General features: G+C 43.6%; 2 pseudogenes; one reads left to right on the top strand and one right to left on the bottom strand.

Moving 5' to 3' along the window:
* LOC122448925 lies at positions 1-2305 on the bottom strand (annotated as a pseudogene).
* Positions 2306-8014: 5709 nt separating this feature from the next.
* LOC122448215 lies at positions 8015-8729 on the top strand (annotated as a pseudogene).
* The last annotated feature ends 896 nt before the right edge of the window (positions 8730-9625 follow it).

Here is a 9625-nt window from a genome sequence, read left to right as displayed (position 1 = left end):
TTACACACCCAGCTTGGTTCTTCTCCAGTGTCTTCTCTTGGAGTTGTACCTGATTTTATTACCAGTTTTCATTCGAATCCATTGAGGAATGGGACAATTCTGCTTTTGTTTCTTGGCTTGGAATCACTTGATCCTGAAAGTCTTGTGAGAAGACCCATGCCCTTCTCTAGGGCATCTTCCCAACACAGAGATCAAATCCATGTCTCTTATGTCTCCTGCATTGGCAGGCAGGTCCTTTACCACTAGTGCCACCTGGGAAGCCCCTTCAATGTAAACAGAAACATGATCAAAGACTTTAAAATGCAGGGAGATAGGGCTGTGAAAGTCACTCAGTCGTGCCCGACCCTTTGTGACCCCATGGACTATACGGTCCATGGAATTCTCCAGGCCAGAATACTGGAGTGGGTAGCCTTTCCCTTCTCCAGGGGATCTTCCCAAGCCAGGAATCAAACCCAGTTCTCCCACATTATAGGGGGATTCTTTACCAGCTGAGCCACAAGGGAAGCCCAAGAGGCTAGGATAATGATTAGAACAAGGAAGTAGGGGGATCCGGGGGGAAAAAAAGAGATCCACAGAAGCCTTCCTGGAAAAGAGGACATCTGAGGTGGACTTTGAAGGATGAGTAGAAGTTGACCTTGGGGTTGAATGGCCAGGAATATGATTCAAATCAGGAACCCTCTAGGACTCCCCCAGTCGTCCAGTGGTTAAGACTCTACGCTCTCAATGCAGAGGGATCAGGTTTGATCCTTGGTCAGGGAACTAGATCCCACATGCTGCAACAAAAGATCCTGCATGCCTCAAGGAAGACAGAAGATCCTGTATGCTGCAACTTAAGATATGGCACTGCCAAATAAATAAATATTAAAAATATATATATATCAGGAGCCCTACACCCCTGTCTTGGCTCTGCTTCTGCCTTGCTTTGGGTGATTCTCTATCCTTCAATGGGCCTCTGTTTCTGTCTGCACAATAGGGGCATGACGGGGAATTCCTTTGGGGCTTCCCCAGTGGCTCAGTGGTAAAGAATCCACTTGTAATGCAGGAGCTGCAGGAGATATGGGTTCGATCCCTGGGTCGAAAAGATTCCTCTGGATGAGGGCATGGCAACCCAGTCCAGTATGCTTGCCTGAAGAATCCCTTGGACAGAGGAGCCCGGCAGGTTACAGTCCATAGGGTCGCAAACAGTCAGACATGACTGAAGCCACTTGGCACACACACACGGGAAATTCCTTTGCCTGCTCACTTTTTTTCTGCCTGTTGCTTTCTAAGGAGAGTTTTGTCTTCTCTGACCACTTTCCAGGCGTTTCAGGTAGAGAACTGGGATAACAGGGAGACAGAAACAGGACAGAGAAGTGACAGGAAAGAAGGAAGGAAAGAAAAAAGTAAGACTTGTGGAAAAGGGCCGAGGGGGACAGTTTCTGATGGGAAATGACAGATTTGGTAAGTGAGCAACACGGAGAGGCAGCAGTGGGGCTTGAGAACTGGTGAGAACAAAGGAGATTCTCAAGAGTGTTGACAAGGGGTGGAGACCCTTTGATGTCTTTTGAGAGTTACAGATAAATATTAGAGTCATTTTTAAATTGCTCTTGGGAGCTGGACTATTGTTCTTGAATTTACTACATTTTTATCCATTTCTGAATAGGTTAAAATGGACATGATTTGAAATCTCAGAGAACAAAAGGGTAAAGGTTTCCTTCCCATTTTTGCCTTTAGGACCCTCCAATCAACTTCTAGTCCCTAGGGGGGACTGCTGTTACCAGCTTCTTGTGTGAACTGTCAGAAATAATCTCTGCATGTACAAGCATGCATATGTAGGTTGATCCCCCTGTTTTGAACACAAATGATAGCGTACTATGCACACTTTTCTGAAATTTGCTTTTTTTTTAAACTTAACAATACAAGTTGGAGGACCATCCCTAGCAGTATATACAGAGCTGCCTAATTCTTTGTTAACAGCCACATAGTATTTCATTGTCTCATATTAAGGATGGATTGAAGTTTATTCAGATAGTCCCCATATTTAAACCTTTAGTTTGTTTGCAACAATTTGCGCTTCATACTGCAGTTCTTGAACATGATGTTAAAGGTGCTAAGCCTGAGCCACTTGGAACCCTTGGATTTATTTGGATACTGGGAGCTTTTGGACTCAGTGATGTTTTTGACAGATTCTGATCCATCCTCTGGATCAAGCTCTTCCTACTGCCTTTTCCCTCAGTTCTGCCCACCCTGTTGTTGGGGCCCAGAGTGGCAGCTTCAGCCCTTCACCATGGCCTGCTCTCTGAAGTCCTTGGAACTCTTCCTGCATCTTAAAAATCCTCCAGGCCGACTCTCTTGATTCCAGCCAAGAGCCTCCTGCTCGGAGCTGTGGGCAGAAAAGGCAGAGATAGAGGCCCTGTGCATGTGCGTGGTCATTCAGTCATGACTGACACTCTACAACGCTTTGAACTGTAGCCTACCAGCCTCCTCTGTCCCTGTGATTTCCCAGGGAAGAATACTGGAGTGGGTTGTCATTTCCTCCTGCTCAGGGATCGAACCCCACATCTCTTGTGTCTCCTGTTTTGGCAAGTGGGTTCTTTACCACTGAGCCCAACACCTGGGAAGCCCAGAGGCTCTGAGTAGAGTGTAAATACTTACTGATCTATTCCTAGACTTTCCTGGGGCCTCCCTGCTTATTCTTCATTGTTAGTTGGTTTTCTGTTTCTTCATTGCTAGTTGGTAGGACTTTGCCCTACCTTTCTGCCAGAGGAATTCACTGGGTCTACTCTAAGATCCTGGGGCAGGACCTTACCTATGAACCTTAAAAAAAAAAGTACCTTCTTGAAGGAGAAGAAATCCTTCTACCTGTAATAGAATTGCATGGAATGGTTATTTAGAGATCATCTAGTGCCATAAATTTACAAATATGGGAACTGAAGTCTGGATGAGAGGGTAGGACTAGCCCAGGGAACAGACTATGTGAGCAAGAGGGACAGAACAGGAACTTGAGGCTCCTACCTCCAGGTCTAACCTCTTAACCCTCTCCTCCTAGAGTTCAGACTCAGTTCATCTTTATTCTCTCAAAATGTAGGACTTCCCTGGGGGTCCAGTGGTTGGGAATCTGCCTGCCAATGCAGGGAACATGGGTTCTATCCCTGGTCCAGGAAGATCCCACATGCCACAAGGCAGCTAAGCCTGTGGGCCACACTATTGAAGCCTGCATACCCTAGAGCCTATGCTCTGCAACAAGAGAAGCCACTGCAGTGAGAAACCCACACACTGCAACTAGATAACCCCTACTCGCTGCAGCTAGAGAAAGCCTGTGCACAGCAACAAAGACCCAGCACAGCCAAAAATAAATAAAAATAAATGTTATAAAAATATATCATGCTTTACAGAAGAAACCAGAAGCAAAACAGTACATACCATAGGATTCCATTATAAGAATATCTAAAACAGGCAAAAGTAATACATACTGACAGGGCAGATCCATAGCTTCCTGGGGATGGGCAGAAGGACTGACTACAAAGGGGAGTGAGGGAACTTTCTAGAAAGGTAGAAGTGTTCTCTTTTGATTGTGGGATGGTAGGGTATATATATTTGTCAAAATTGATTATACCTCAAAAAAGTGATTTAAAAGAAAAAAAGGCAACATTGAAATATATTTACTCAATTTAGTTAAGAAAATACAATGTGACCACTGACCCACATACACAGTCAACTTGCACCAGCTCCTCTGAGTTTAGCCATTCATAACTTCCAGGTCAGATGTTTACATCTCTGAGATGAAGCAGTCACAGATTTTGGTCAGAACATCATTTCATTTAGACTTTTGTTCACTGTGTCATGACCACTGTTCCTGACTTGGGTGGGATTACAAAGCTGGTGACTAATACCTCTTTGGTGTCTATCCAGGTGCTGTGTTGACTTGCCAGATTGGATTTTTCTTACCGGGACTATCAAAGCTTTTTAATTTGTGCCCTTTAAAAGAGAAAAAAAAAACCCAAACATTTGTACCAGTAATAATAAACATGGCTGACATTGCTTGCTCACTTTCTCTGTTCCAGGAGATGTTCTAAAGGTTTTGCATGTAACATCTCAATATAGCTTCACTACTGTCCTTTGAAGAAGCCCCTTTTGTGGTCCCCATCTTGCAGGTTTGGGAACTCAGGCATGGGGACTTTGAGTTATCTGCCCGAGGTTTGACAGAAAATTCCCCCCTATAGTGGAGCCTGGCAGGCTGCAGTCCACAGGGTCACACAGCCAGACATGACTAAAGCAACTTAGCATGCATGCACAAATGACAGATGGATATGAACCCTATCAGCCTGACTCCAGAGTCCATATAGCTCTTAAGTGCTATATGGTAACGCTATACAGCATTACCTGTAAAATGACCTAAGAGTGACAACAAAACCCTTTTGCCTCAGGATCCCTTCCTCACTACTGCCAGATATTCCACCATTGACTGGGTCCTCCCTCACAGTTAAGCATTGCCTTTTTTTTTTTTTTTTTAATCTTTTGGCTATGCCTTGTGCCATGTGGGATCTTATTCCCCTGACCAGGGATCAAACTTGTGCGCCCTGCATTGGCAGCCTGGAGTCTTAACCATTGAAACACCAGGGAAGTTCCCAAGCCTTGCCCTCTCCAGATGACTCCTAAAATGCAACTAGTCAAGAGAAAGGGAGCACTCAATCCCTACCCATTTAGTCAAATGGGTTTTCCAGACGCCTTCTATCCAGTGAGCATTCTGAGAAAAACACAGATTGGGAGGTGGGGAGAAGGGTGATGGGGCATTGAAGGGGACACCAGAGAGGTAAGATCCTAGAGCCAGGTGTCCCAAGTTTCCTGGGCTGACCCTGCTCAACCTCATATCAATGAGACCCTGTGAAAATAGGACCCTACAGACAGTCAGCTCTGAAAACCAGAGACTCCCAGACACTGGAGATAGGGAGCCATGTAGGTAAGAGGTGACAGGAGAAGCTCTCTAGAATGATGCTGGGTGTAACCTGGGTGCCCCAATCTGAGCCAGGGTGTCCTTGGGGAAGGCAGGTGGGACAAATGGCATGAGGTGAATCCTTCTCTCAGAAAGGAGAGGGTCAGCCTCACTCCTTTGCCTGGGTGTAGTTGCATTCTATTCACCTGAAGTCTATTTTTAAAAAATATTTATTTACTTGTCTCTTTATTCCAGTATGTGAGTTTAGTTGCCCCACAGCATGTGGGATTTTAGTTCCGCTATCAGGGATCAAACCTGTGTCGCCTGCACTGGCAGACAGATTCCTAGCCAATAGATCACCAGGAAAATCTCCTGAAGTCTATTTTTAAAAATTAAAATGTATTTAAGGACTTCCCTGGTAATCCATTGGTTAAGACTCCATGTTTCCACTGCAGAAGGTGCAGGTTCTGTCCCTAGTCAGGAAACTAGGGTCCCACATGCCACATGGTGAAGTCAGAAAATAAAAAAAAATTTTTTTAATTAAAATGATGCAACAATTTATATAAAGTATTATATGAAATCCAAGCAGACTTTGTAATTTTAAAAAAATTATAAAAAACAACATAAAGTCAGGGCCATCCTTGACCTCCCCTCGTCCCATCCCAGAGACCTTCCACTACTGCTCTTGATTTGGAGTTTTCCTTGTTTCTACACAACACATGTATGTACACACAGGAAGTGTATTATTTCAAAGGGTTTGTTTTGCTTCTAGTTTTAGAAGAACTATACTTTAAAAAATTTTATGAACTGACAATTTTACAGGGACAGAGATCAAAATTCCAAAGGTTCAATAGGGAAAACAGTGAAAAGTGGGTGTCCCTCTCTTCTCTGTTCCCAATTGTCGCTTTACTCCCCTAAAGGCAACCACCAATTCTAGCTTCTTGTAATTCCTTCCAGAGATAGCCTAGCATTTAAAACTCAATGTGTATATACGTGTATGTATTTTCCACACAAAGAAAGACTTCTCCACCTTGTTTTTCTTCATTTTATGGTATATTTTTCAGACTTTTTTTTAATCAGTATGGAAAATAGCCTCCTTCTTTTTCACACATACATGGTATCCCATTATATTTATGCACAATATTTATCCAGTCCCCTATGGAAAGAAAAGTTGTTTCTAATATTTTATTACAATGCTGCAATTAAATATTTTATCCATTATTTTGCATATTTATTTGTAAGATGAATACTTATTAGTGGGGATTAGTCAGCTGAGATTATTTTAAAAGTTTAAACAGCATTTTAAAAGTTGATAGAAACTGCCAAATAGCCTTCAAGATGTACCAATTTATACTGCTTATGAGTTTGTTTGTTTCTTGTTAGTATGTCATATGATATACTCTGTTCTGCAGACTCACGTTTTTCACTCAGTAATATGACACTGGAGTTCTACTTATGTCAATATGCATAGATCTTCCTCATTAAAAACAAAGACCATCTCACAATTTCCCACTGCTATGGCTGTGGAAAATTTATTTAGTTGAAAGCATATTGATGGACATTTGGTTGGGTTTCAATTTTTTGCTTCCACAAACAATGCTGCAGTAACTTTTCTTGTATTAATATGAATAGAATAGAATCAGAGAAGTAAATTGCAAGATTGATAGTTACACATACTTAAAATTTCAATAGACACTGTCAAGTTGTTCTTCCAAAATGTTCCACTAACAGTGCATGAGAACTTTGTATGTGCTCACTCAGTTGTGTCTGACTCTTTGTGACCCCCTTGGACTGCAGCCCACCAGGCTCCTCTGACCGTGGAATTTTCCAAGCAAAAATACTGGAGTGGGTTGCCATTTCCTACTCCAGGGGATCTTCCTGACCCAGGGATCAAACCCACGTCTCTGGCATCTCCTGAATTGGTAGGTAGATTCTTTACCACTGCGCCACCTGCTCTTGAACCTGCCTGTGTGCTTTCTCCTGGAACAAAGCTCAAAGTACTGGTTATCACTGGGATCATCCAGACCCTGAGCCCTACTCTGCAGAATCTGAATGGGTAAGCCAACTGTTGGGAAGAATAAACACAGAAAAGGGGCAGGGCTGTCCCCTACTAGCCAGAAAGTCACCCAGGTACCACAACGCTCTCCAAAGGAAAGATTACTTTGGGAGTGGGAGAAACTGAGCTCCCCATCAATAGGGGTGTCTGAACGGAAGTTTGGTGTCAACAAATGCCCTGAGCTTCTGCTCTGTGTGAAGTCTCTTAGATGGGTGTCTTGAGCCGGAGATGAGTCAGACCCTGTCTCTGCCCTCTCAGGGCTTGATACTCATGGAGAAAATAGACAAGTAAACAGACAGTGACAATTCTGTCTACTAACTATTGAGTTGGACTTCCTTTTCTGATAATATCTGGAACTTCCTGCTACACAGCACATGGAACTGCTGGAGAGAAAAACAATAAACATCCTTTTAAATGCACAAATGGACCTGCAACCATTTGGGTTTTAACAGATATTTGGGGGAGATGAAGGCTCTGACTTATACAAAGTTAAGGGTTGTAACTGAGATCCTTGATAAACCTAGGACACTTAAAGGGCTGTACCAACAGTGAAAGTGCAGACTAGGGGAAAACAAGCAAATGTCTGAGTACAGAAGACAAAAGAAGACAAAAAAATATATATGTCCTTAGCAAAGAAGACGAAAGGGATATAGGTCCAAACAAACTGGTCTTTGGATGGGGCAAAGAAACTATCTTTAAGAATTTGAAATTGCATGCTTGCCCTTGAAGAAAATGAGGTGATGAGTGTGGGGTTCATACTTACATTACCTGCATATCTAGGAAACTCCTAGGCTGAGAAATTAACAATTAAGGAGATCTACTGCAAAAGTACCTCTCAGATTCCTAGCAGAAACTAATGCAAATCTTCTCCAGATCTCCTCCATGGACCCCCTTCCTCTCCCAACCATTGCAGGTTACACAGAATTCCTATATATAGAGCCCTTCCAAACAGCTAATAATCTACAAGGAAACAACTGCTAAAATATACAAGGAAACAATCCATCACGAGTAAGGTTCAGTTGACATAGCAATATCGGTGCAGGAAGATGGTGGCCACCTTAGCAGCTGCTCGGGGAGGGGCGCCAGCATGTCTGGGAGCCTGAGGCCATTGCCTCTGACTGGGAAAACCAGGAAGTCTCCACAGGGATCCCTATCATAGCCATGCAATTTGATGGGGACATGATTCTAGAAGCCAGCTCCAGAACAACCACGGAGTCATAAACCGCCAATCGAGTGACTGACAAGCTGACTCCTACCCATGGTGGTATTTTCTGTTGCCACTCAGGCTCAGCAGCTGATACTCAGGCAGAAGCTGATGCAGTCACTTATCAGCTTGGTTTGCACAGCGTTGAGCTGACTGAACCTCCACTGGTACACATGGCAGCCAACCTCCTTAAGGAGATGTGTTACTGATACCGAGAAGACCTGATGGCAGGAATCATCATTGAGGGCTGGGACTCCCAAGAAGGGGGACAGGTGTCCTTGGTACCCATGGAGGGTATGATGGTAAGGTAGGCCTTCACCACTGGGGACTCTGGGAGCTCTTATATCTATGGCTATGTTGAGGCTACCTACCAGGAAGGCATGACCAAGAAAGAATGTCTGCAATCCACTGCCAATACTCTATCTTTGGCCATGAAACAGGACGGTTCCAGCGGCAGCATGATCTGCCTGGCAGCTATTGCAGAATCAGGGGCAGAATGGCAGGTTCTGGGAGACGAGATTGTCCAATTCACCATTGCCACTTTATCACCTCTCTGAATCCTGGGGTTCTATTATACAATAGGAGACACCCCATACTGCTGCAAAATTCAATAAACAGCTTGTCACTGAGGGGAAAAAAAAGATTCAGTAGACAAAATGCACAGAAGAATAAGACTTCCATGTACTTCAGATAACAGAATTATCAGATAGTGATCATTGAGTGCAGGTTAGAGGCAGCTGCTAAGTGCTTTGGAAGCATATTGAAAGAACAGATTCCTTGATGAAACCAAAGTCTTCACAGAGAAGGAGACTAAGAATAAGTCTTGAAGGATAAGTGGGACTTTGCCAAATGAAACCAGGTGCTGTTGGGATGTACAAAGTATAACGTACCAAGGGCATGATCACTGATAGCTTATTTTTTCTGATGCAAATAGGGCAGAAATGTGAGGGATGAGGCAAGGGAGGTAGGTAGGGGGATAGATCATGTTGGCCCTTATAAGCAGTCTTACAAGGGGACTTTGGTTTCTTTTTAATATTTATTTATTTTTATTTGGCTGTGCTGGATCTTAGCTGTGGCATGTGGGATCTAGTTCCTTGAAAGAAAGTTAGTCGCTCAGTCGTGTCTGACTCTTTGTGACCCCATGAACTATAACCCATCAGGCTCCTCTATGCATGGAATTTTCCAGGCAAGAATACTAGAGTGGGTTGCCATTTCCTTCTCCAGGGATCTTCCTGACCCAGAGACTGAATCCAGGTCTCCTGAGTTGAGGCAGATTCTTTACCGTTCCAATCACCAGGGAAACCCTAGTTCCTTGACCAGGGATCAAACCCAGGCCCCCTGAATTGGGAGAACAGAGTCTTAGCCACTAGACCATCAGGGAAGTTCCATGGCTTTGGTTCTAGATTTAAGCGTAGAATAGATTTAAATGTAAAATAGATTTAAGTGTAAAAGA

This window comes from Cervus canadensis, chromosome 10 (genome assembly GCF_019320065.1).
Source record: "Cervus canadensis isolate Bull #8, Minnesota chromosome 10, ASM1932006v1, whole genome shotgun sequence".
NCBI lineage: Eukaryota > Metazoa > Chordata > Mammalia > Artiodactyla > Cervidae > Cervus > Cervus canadensis.
Note: the sequence above shows the minus strand (reverse complement) of the source record. Positions and strands in the feature narration are given on the sequence as shown.